Source organism: Rousettus aegyptiacus, unplaced genomic scaffold (genome assembly GCF_014176215.1).
Source record: "Rousettus aegyptiacus isolate mRouAeg1 unplaced genomic scaffold, mRouAeg1.p scaffold_m13_p_5, whole genome shotgun sequence".
Taxonomy (NCBI): Eukaryota; Metazoa; Chordata; class Mammalia; order Chiroptera; family Pteropodidae; genus Rousettus; species Rousettus aegyptiacus.
In genome coordinates this window covers 73,914,953-73,925,416 of record NW_023416308.1, presented here as the reverse complement: position 1 = coordinate 73,925,416, position 10,464 = coordinate 73,914,953, and positions in this window count along the sequence as shown.

Genomic DNA, 10,464 nt, shown 5'->3' with positions numbered 1-10,464 from the left:
ATGTTCTCACCAAGTCCAGCAGTCCATCTCTCTAAACTTCCCCGGACTCTGTCATCTCCTCTCCAGGCCATCACCACTTTTCTCATCAGCTACACTTGGTTATGCCAATAGCCTCCTCACTGGTCTCCCTGGCCCCCATCTTGCTCCCTACAATCTATCTTCCATTTGGCAGCCAAAGCAATCTTTCAGAAATACAGATCGAAGCATGTTTCTTCTGTGCTTAAATGGAGCCCAAACTCTCTAGCCTGAACTAGAGCCCAAACTTGCTAATCTCTGTGATATGCCAGGCCTCCCTCTCCAACTTCCTCTCTAAAGCAAAACCCTCCTCGACAGGCCATAAGCTATTAGCCTTTTCTGGCTTCTTCATGTGTGTCCACTCCCCTACCCCTAGAAAGGGTTCCTCCACATTCCCACCAGCTCCTGCGTTGCTCTCTTAGTTTAGGTTCTTCCAGAAGCAGAGCATGACACAAGGCTTTTGTGCAAGTAGTTTATTGGAGAGGTGATCCCCGAGATGGGGAGTAAGGGTGTGGGGAGAAAGAGTCGGGGAAGGAAGAAAGCCCATGCCAGGGTGTGTTATATTTGTCTCCACAGTGGGCAACAGGGCTACATACCACCAGGACCCTATGAGGCCAACAAAACACCTCCTAGAATCATCCACCCTGTAGTCTGGGAGGCAGGAGTTCCATCTGCTGACTCCCACCCCATTGGGTGAAGGCCTTTAGACTTGGCCGTGTTGCCTGTCCAAGCTCCTGTGGTGCTGAAGAGGCTACAGCCCACACAGAAACTCATGGCTCAAACTTGGGATAAGACACTGACCATGGGAATGAGCTTCACCGGAAATCAGGAGTGAACGAAAGTGATGTGACAATGGATTCTGAGGTGGCTGTGCAGCATTATTCCTTAATCAGTCAGCATGTGTGGCTTGTTGGAGGTCAACTGCACATGAGGTGCCCTGAGGTGATGGAGAGGAGGCTGTGGTCAGAGTGCACCTGAGAAGTTCTGGAAGGAGCATGGGCTTTGTTATCAGACTTCCTGTGTTCACGCCCTGCTTCAGCTGGGAGACCGCAAGCAGGACACATTAACCTTGAGCCACTATGTCTTCAGCAGTAAAACAGGGACAATAATTTCTACTCTACAAGATGTTTCTGAGAATCAAATGTGCCCTCAGAAATAAATGCATATGGCAGTCCAATGCCGAATGCAACATTATGTCTGCTTCTTTTTCCCCTCGTGAAGCGGCTGCCTCGAACTCTTCCTCGCTCTGTTCCCTCAGTCAGGAGTATCCCATCTCCTCCATGCTGTGGTTTTAGCCTGCGTTACCCAGAAACACTGGCCTCCTCTGAGCAGCACTGGTTTGGTCCTGTCCTGGCTTCGGGCCAGCACATCTGCAGTCCCCTCCCCCACTCTATTGTACTGAGCGGAAGTTGATTTTGAGGAAATGCAGAAAAGTTGCGGACCACACAGAGAAAATCCCATGATTTTAAAAATATCTTTCCCCCAAATCCTTATTTTGACCCACATGCCTTTCTCAAATGGACAAATTTATCTTGAGCCAGCATCTCCAATTCTAGTCCTCCATGTTCATCCCGGCCTTTTGAGTTCTGGCTTCTACTTACCTGTTATCAGTTGAATTTTGTCCCCTGTCCCACCCCCCCGCCCCCACCCACAAAAAAATTTTATATATTGAAGCCTTAACCCCTAATACCTCAAAATATGACTTTATTTGGAAATAAGATCATTGCAGATATTAATTAATTAAATTGAGATCATATTGAAATAGAGTAGGCCCCTGATCCAATATGACTGGTGTCTCAATAAAAATGGGAAGTTGGGGCGCAGAGACACATACACAGGGACAACTCCACGTGGAGATTGGAACTGTGTTGCACAAGCCAGGGAACCATCGGAAGCTAGGAGAGAGGCCTGGAGCAAATCGGTCCCTAGCACCTTCAGAGGGAGTACAGCCCTACCGACACCTTGATCTTGGACTTCCAGCCTCCAGAACTGATACAATATATTTCTGTGATTTTAAGGCTCCCACTCTTCCCAGTATGTGGTATTTTGTTCTGGCAGCCCTACCAAATTAGTACACCACCTACATGAGCAACTTTTTTTCTGCTACAAATATGATTTTTCTATCCTTTTGTTCTAATCCAGACTTTGTGTCTCTGTTTCTGTGTTTATATTTCTTCACTCCCTGGTGGACTTTGAACCCCTTGGAGGCAAGGCCTGTTGTCTCTTCAGGGTCCAGCAAGGAACCTGGGCCACAGGAACCATTCGGCAGAGGTTTTTTGAAGACTTCTTGAAAGAGGTAACTTTGATGCTTGCTCTTGAAGGGTGGTCCCGATTTAGATAGGCTTGCTATCAGGGAAAGGCATTCCAGGGAGGAGAGTGGCATGAGCAAAGGCACAGAGGCAGGAAAGGGCAGTGTGGGGGCAAGTGGGCACCCACAGTTGGCTGGGGCAGTGGCAGAGTGAGACCAGAGGGTGGGGAGAGGTGGAGGTGTCAGACTGTCAGGGAATGCATTTAATTGGGTGGGAGATGGGGTAGTGGGGGGGGGGGCATGGAAACGACAGCAGTGTTCTGGGAAGATTATTCAGCCACAGAACAGGTGGAAGGCTGGGAGACTAGTAGGTCAGTGGCTGGAGCCACAATCTGGGTGAGAGATGCTGAAGACCTGAACCTTCCGGAGCATGAAGGAAGAGAGAAGATAAAGATGTTTAGGAGGAAGAAATGCCAGCCTGGTGACTGATTTGGAGGTATTTTCCCCTTTGAGGTGCCTGCCTCCAAGCTCCTCCTCCTTTTGAAGATGACACACTGAGAATTTCCATGATGTCTGCAGTGACATATAAATCACCCGCCCCCATCCCCTCTGCGATAGCTGTCAGTCTTGGTGAGGGAGCAAAAAAACGAGCCGCCTCTACCCCAGGCAGCTGAGGCTTCTGATTCACGGTTTAAAATATCAATTCATGGAAATAGGTGATTTTTCGCCTTTTAAAATAACATTTTTTCTTTCACTCATAAGTAATATAAGTTAACTGTATAAAATCTCTGAAAATACAGTGGCAGTGGATCTTATGGGTAGAAGATGATAATTGCATTCAATAAAAATGACCCTAGATAATCTCTTCAGTGGAAAGACCTGGGATATTAGAAATTCAAAAGATGAAGATTACATTGTGTGATTTTCTTTACCTCTTGACTGTGTGTGACCTCCTTTTCCCTGGGGCATCAAAGGCCACGGTCCAGTTTGAAGTGGGTGAGAAGGCAGCGTTTGGACGTGGTAGATGGCTGGATTAAACCTTGCTGAGTATGAGTCCACTATATGGATAAGTCAAAGAAAGTAAAAATCACCTGAAATCTTCTTCCCACTCAGTTTTTAGGTGAATATCCTCCTTCTAGTGTTTCTTTTTCTTTTTCTTTCTTTCTTTCTTTTTTTTTTCTTTCCCCTTAATACATATTAAAAGCTATGCTCGGTGGAGTATGAAGTGCCTCCTGATGTGGTGGCCTGAGAAAGACACATCACTTCTGTGGCATTTCTGCCAAAAAGGCAGAACCTGGTAGACAAAACATCAGACAAACCCAAATTGAAAACCAGTCTATAAAACTGGCTTAGACTCATCAAAAAAGTCAATGTCATAAAAGATCATGAAAGGCTGAGGAACTCTTCCCGACTAAAAGAGGCAAAGGAGACACAGCGAGAAAATAGAATGCATGATCCCGGACTGGATCCTGAATCAGAAGGGGAATTGCTATAAAGGACATTATTGGAGCAGTTCATGAAATTTGGATCTGGCCTGGGGATTAGGTAATAATAATGTTAAATTTCTTGAACCGATAACTGTAATGTGGTTGTGTAAGATAATGTCTTTTTTTCCTTAGGAAATACACTCTCGAGTGGTTTGGGGAAAACGTGTATATAGAGGTATAGAAAGTGACAAAGCAAAATGTTAACGATTGCTAACAGTAGGTGAATATGGGTGAAATATATTTGAGAATTCTATGTACTATTCTTGCAATTCTTCTGCAAGTTTGAAATTGTTTCAAAACCAAAAGTTAAAAAAGATTCCAATTTAATTCAAATAAAACTTCAGTCTCTAGGAGAAAATATTTGGAAAAGACACATCTGACAAAGAACTCCTCTAAAGAAAGAGCCTACTTAAAAAAAAAAAAAAAACTTTTGTCTTCTACTAGATATCTATGAAATTAATTAAAAACAACAACAATAATAAGTATTGGTGAGGATGAAGAGCAACTGGAACTCATACTTTGCCGATGGGAATTAAAAATGGAACCATCATTTTGAAAACGTTTGTCAGTGTCTTTGAAAGTTAAACATACATGTCCCATAGGATCCGACACTCCCACTCGCAGGCATTTACCCAAGAGAAATAAAAACATAAGTTCACACCAAAACCTATATGCGAATGTTTTCACAGTATTAGTTATAATTCCAGCCAAAAACAGGAAATAACTCAAATGTTCTTCAATAGGTGAATGTTTGACAAACTGTGGTTCATCCGCTCAGTGAAATAAATACTCAGTAATAAGAAATATTGTCGACTACATGGATCAACATAAAGTGCGTTGTGCTAAGTAAAAGAGCCCAGACTCAAAAGGCTACATACTGTATGATTTCATTTATATGGCATTCTGGAAAAGGCAAAACTATGGCAGAAAACAGATCAGTGATTGCCAGGGGCTGGGAATAGAGGAAGGAGTTGACTACAGAGGAACAGAAGAGAACTTTTCAGGGGATGGAAATGTTTTACATCTTGACTGTGGTGGTGGGTACACGACTGTGTGTGTCTGTCAAAACTCACAGAACTACACATTCAAAGTAAATTTTACCATACCCAGATTAGGCCTCAATTACACAAACAAACAAATCGAGTTTCTCAAAGTGTTCCTCCTCCCCTATAGCTCTCAGCCAGGCACAGCTCAGAAACCTGTGGTGGGGAAAGGAAGAATTGTTCATCTCCCTTTCTGTTCTGCATCTTTGAATCTGGCTCAGAATGGAGTAGGGGACCAGGAAAGGTAAAGGGAAGTGCCAGGTCTGCTTGGAACAAAGAGATTGTAAATTGCGTTAGACTCCTCTGTGTGGTAGATGCCAAAACTCTGGCCCTTGCTCTCATGAGGCAAATATTTTCTAGGTTGTGCAGAAACTTCTTTGTGGTCTCCTTCCGCTGGTCCCTGGGCTTAGGGGACATATCCCTGGCTAACCTCCTCTAAACCAGCTGAGGGGTAATTCTACAAGCATGAGGCAGGGTTCTCAGGCAGAGATGTTTCGGGATGGTTCATGCCCAGCTATCTCGCACTGTGTCCAGTCGGTCCTCTTTTGGAAACATTCCTCCCTCTTGTTGCCAAACTCTAGAAGCACAGGCCCCTCCCACGGCAGCCCTTGCTCCCACCTGGGGCTACTACCAGGGCAGCTCCCACCATCCTCTCATCTTTAGACTTTTCCATGGAAGAGAGAGACTCGGGCTCTGTGTTCTCTAAGCTCCAGGTAAGCCCTGGTCACTGGGCTTGAGCTGTGTAAGGAAGCTCACAGCTTTTGGACATCTCTCCTTCATAGAAAGCCTCAGCACCCATCTTCCTCCCCCTGGTCAGCTCCTGCAGTGTGGCTGGAGGTGGGTTATGGGATGAGAATGTTATAATCGCTGCCCGAGACCTGCTGGGTTATGTCTGGTGCTGCTTTTGAAGTTCTGAGGGAGAGCAGCAATTCTGAAACAGGGAAAGTCCCATTTAACATTCTATTACATACAACTAATATGCTATTTTAGCAAAACTGGGATCTTGCACATATTTTATAATCTGCCTTTTCACTTCATATTGTTTTGAACATCTTTCCATGTGAATAAATATACTTCTACATTTGTTTCATTTTAAATGATCATATTGCCTTGTATAGATACACTATAATTTACTGTATTAAACCCTGATTTTTGGCTGTTTTAAGTTGTTTCTTATTTTAGATTATTATGAATAATGTTATAATTGGAATAATTTATGAAAACCAATAAAGCTTGAGCTACGGAGTCCCTCATTTCCAAATTCCTAGAATGAGCCTAGCAATTTTATATTTACGATTTTGTCTTCTTTTTGTCAAAGGGGCCCTCTAAATTGTACAAACCTCAGGGTCCACAAAAACTGGATCTGCCCTTGGCTGTGATAAATATCCTCACACTCAATTTTCCTTTGGCTACATCTTTATTTCCTTAGGATAAACTCCTAGAAACAGAATTTCTGGGTTAAAGCAGATGCACATTTTTAAGATTCTTGGAACATGTGGCCAAAGTGGCCTCCAGAAAAAATGATCTAATTTACACCTCAACCCTGCCCTGAATGAGAACACCCAAGACTGGGGCGGTTTCTTTGGGATTGTGTTTCTCTGTTACTGTGGCTCAGTTGTAGCTGCCATTAGATCTTCTCCCAAAAGCAGAGGTTTGGACCTGAAATCCACGGGACCCACGTGTAGAATTCTTGGGGGTCTGTGGACTTGGATGAGAAAAAAAAAAAGTCACGTCTTTATTTTCATCATTAGCCTCCAATTGAAATGCAGCAGCCCTTTCCGTCATGAACGTAGGCTGCAAATCCCTGCGGTGTTACCAGTCCCAGTGACGTTGGCAGTCCCGTCATCAACAGAAATCACAGATGTTTTCATGCCTCATTACCTCTGTTGCAGATCGCCCAAAATATTGTTCATGCTCATCAGTGCTTCAAAATTACAGTAGCTGTTAGACCTGCCACTAGATCTCATTATTTAATGTGTTAACAAAAACATGTGTTACTAAATCACAATTATTTTTTAACATTTTGATGACTCCAATCAATATAATTGATTCCTTTTGTAATCATGTGTATCATTTGTTTTATGAACCTGAAAATATTATTCTGAGAAAAGGTTCATTGGCTTCATCAGGCTGCCAGGGGATCCATGGTATGATAAAGGTCAGGACCTTTAATATATGGGACTTTTAACTCACATGTCCTTGAAACTTGTGCATGATACAGAAGGAAAGAAATTAAATTTTCATGACCTCTGTATGAAGCCAGGCTCTGTGACAGGTACTGGGGTACAGAAGGACAGAATGGCCCCTGCCCTTTAGGAGCTCACAGCCTAGGTGAGAGATGTAATTTCATAGCTTCAGCCACTCATGTCCTTTGGGCTGGGCATCCAGGTTCTTAGATTTTCCAGGATTTTAAGAAAAATCAGAAATTCAGATTTTTGTATGTTCTCATATAAAACAACTCTTCCAATTTTTAAATGTTGGCAACTAATCCAGATTTACACAAACCACTGTGTGGGCCAAGAAAAGCATGCCTGAAGGCTAAATCTGGCCCACAGGCAGCTAGTTTTCAACCTTTGCTCTAGGAGGAGAACAGAATTCCATTTAGGGTGGAGCAAATTCATTCTGTGAAACAAAACAATGGAGATTCTGAGCCCCCAATCCACACCCCACTCTACTCCTGCAAACCATGGAGACAGGGATGGGAGCCCTGGTTTTGGGATGGGATATATGGGAGAAGGAATTCTGTGGTGGGCAGCAGAGGTCCCTGCAACCTGGCTGCAGGCTGGGCAAAGAGAAACCTGGCTGGAGGCAGAGGCTCCTGGTGAGCGCATCAAAGGAGCTCTAGGTATACAATCTCTTAACTGGAAACCCAAGAGCCTCTAGCAGAGAAACAAAAACCAAAAATAAATGCAAAAACAAAAGAAACTAATAAAAAACCTATTTGAATTAAGAAAAATTGATAAGGTTATTGGATATAATATAAATACACAAAAATCAATCACTTTTCTATATTTTGATAATAAACCCATAGAAATGGAAAAGATACTCTCATACGCTACTTACAGAAATGTGAAACATTACTGTCTTTTTGAAAAGTAAGCTTTATTAAAATGACACATGATTTTATATATATATATATATAATATCTATCCATTGATCTAGAATCCCACTTATAAGTACTTATCTGATAGAAATACAAGCCCCAGAAACTATGGGTTATGAATGAGGATGTTTTTGCAGTATGTTTATAGTTGCAGGAAAAGATAACAAAGTTAATGTCCCATCAGTCGGTAAATGGCTAAATAAACTATGGTATATTCTCAGTATGGAATATTATACACTGTCAAAAATAAATCAGAGATATATCAGTTTGTTTGAGGGGACTTCCTTGAAATGCCATTGAATAAAAAAAGCAAGATACAAGAAAATAGATATAATATAATCCCATTCTTAAAGCAAGATACAGGAAAATGGGTATGATAGAATCCCATTCTTATAAAACAATGATAAATGCGTATGTGTATGTGCATGTAATTTAAATGTCTGTCAATGATTACTTGATTATGAAAAAAAACCGTATGGAAGGTTAGATATGAGAATGTTAATAAATTACCTGGAGTGAAAGAGGTGGGTTGGTGCAAACTGACATGGGCGGTACAGGAATGGAGGAGAGAGCCACGCCCGTTCTACCTCCTCCTCCAAAAATTTTAAAGTAGGGGCCATTTGAACTGGACTCTCTTTCTGTGCAGCCTATCTAGCCCCCTACCCATACAATGCTTGACTTCTGAGATCCCTTCTTTGGCTACCCCTGTTACCACCATGTGGCCTTCCACATTTTTCTCCATAATGCTAGAATGGACAGCCAAGGCAGTGAGGGTGGGGGAGGATGGGAGGCTTTCAGTGTAGGGGGCTGCTTTCAGTGCCTAAAAATGGACCTCAGGGTCTAGAGTGCAGCTCTCGCTCTTCCCAAACATTTTGGGAAATTCATGGACTTCTCCGAGTCCATCCCAGTTACATCTCCCTATTAGTTCCCCTCATGGTTCTCATCACAATTTGCCACCTTGTCTTTATTCAAGTTTAAGTATGTATGTGTGTGTGTTTAATTTCTATTTCCTCCAATAAATAGCACCACGAGGAGAGGAATCCTGTGTGTACAGCTCCTAACATGGTTTGTAGCAGGAGCTCAAGAAATTTCAGTTGAATTCAGTAATTCACATATGCTCTTCTTCATTGACTTACTCTTTTATTTATTCCTTTATTCATTTATTTCCCTAATCATTCCAGAAACATGTGCTATTGGCGAATGACATTTCCCCCGATGTGAATCTTTTACTTTCTAGTGTGGCTTTTGGCGGGGGGACATGACTGAAGAATTCCGGGAATGCATCCATAACTTGGGAGAGCTGGATGAATTGGACATTCTCTAGGGGAGGAAAGATTCCAGAAGGCTGGAAGGTCAAAGCAGAAGCTGCTGGAGGACCAGAGAGGACAAAGTTGGGAGTGATAGGATGGAGGCCGGACGTAAGCAGACTCCTCTCTGCCTGACCCGGGGCCCCATTTTCCCACTGCCCAACTGGCTCACACATTCACTCTGCCTGAAAAAGCCTTTCTCCATCTCCACATGCTAAAATCCCATCCTTCCTTCCAGGGCCAGCCCAGATGTCCTCAAAGTCCACCTCACTCCTCCAGCTGGAAGGGCCACTCCCTGCCGCAATCAACTCCCCCAACACAAAATCTGGACCTCCCTCGTGGTGCTGACCACTTCCTGCTTGTGCTGTGGTGCGGCCCCTCCCTCCACCAGAGAAGCAGAGCCTCTGTCTGACTGTCCTGGGATCCCACCAAGACTCAGCTCAAGGCATTCTGGCCTAACATAAGACCAGTGCTGCATGTATGGAGGACAGTGATTATGACTCCATTCTACAGATGGGGAGATGGAGGCAAGGATAAATTGCTTGACTTGCTTTTATGCCCAAAGCAAAGTGGTGGCAGAGCCTAGACTCAGGCCTGTTTTTCTGGTCCCAGAGGCAAGGCTCTTTCCAGGGCAGCTTGGTGGGAGGTGGGAGCAGGGTGTGGTGGGGTAGGATCTGGGTCCTGAGAACCAGCAGGCCAGAGATCTTTGGAGTTCGAATGGCCAAGTTCAGGGAAAGCACAGCTGGGGAGGAGCCAAGGTATTTATTATGCTTGGTCTCCAGCTCCAAACAGCTGATGGATGGAGCTGCTCCAGTTCCTATAAACAGCTCGGGCCTCCCTCCCTTTCACCCATCCGTGTTCTCAGCCACCACAGCCCCAACTGCTTCCAGTGAGATGGGGGTAGGTGAATAGATGACCAAGAAAGGGAAAGAAGAGAAGAGTGGGGGGAGGGGGAAGGAGAAGATAACATAGGGTCTTAGAGGCAAGAAGAAACTGGAGGGAAATGGAGGGCGGGGAGACAAGATTGTTTCTTTGCCCCACCACTGACCGCTGCCGCTTTTGGGCAGCCCACATCCTGCATTCCCCTCTGTCTTCTGTTTCCCCTGGGTCTGTCTGAGAAGCCTGTCACCCCATTCTCTTCTTGAGGGCTGGTCTTAACCCTCACAAGTTTTTAAGTCTTGGAGAGCAGGGGTCATCCATTCGAGAAAACTTTTTTGAATTCACCTTCTGCATTGGCTCATGGGTCGTGAGGATACAGAAA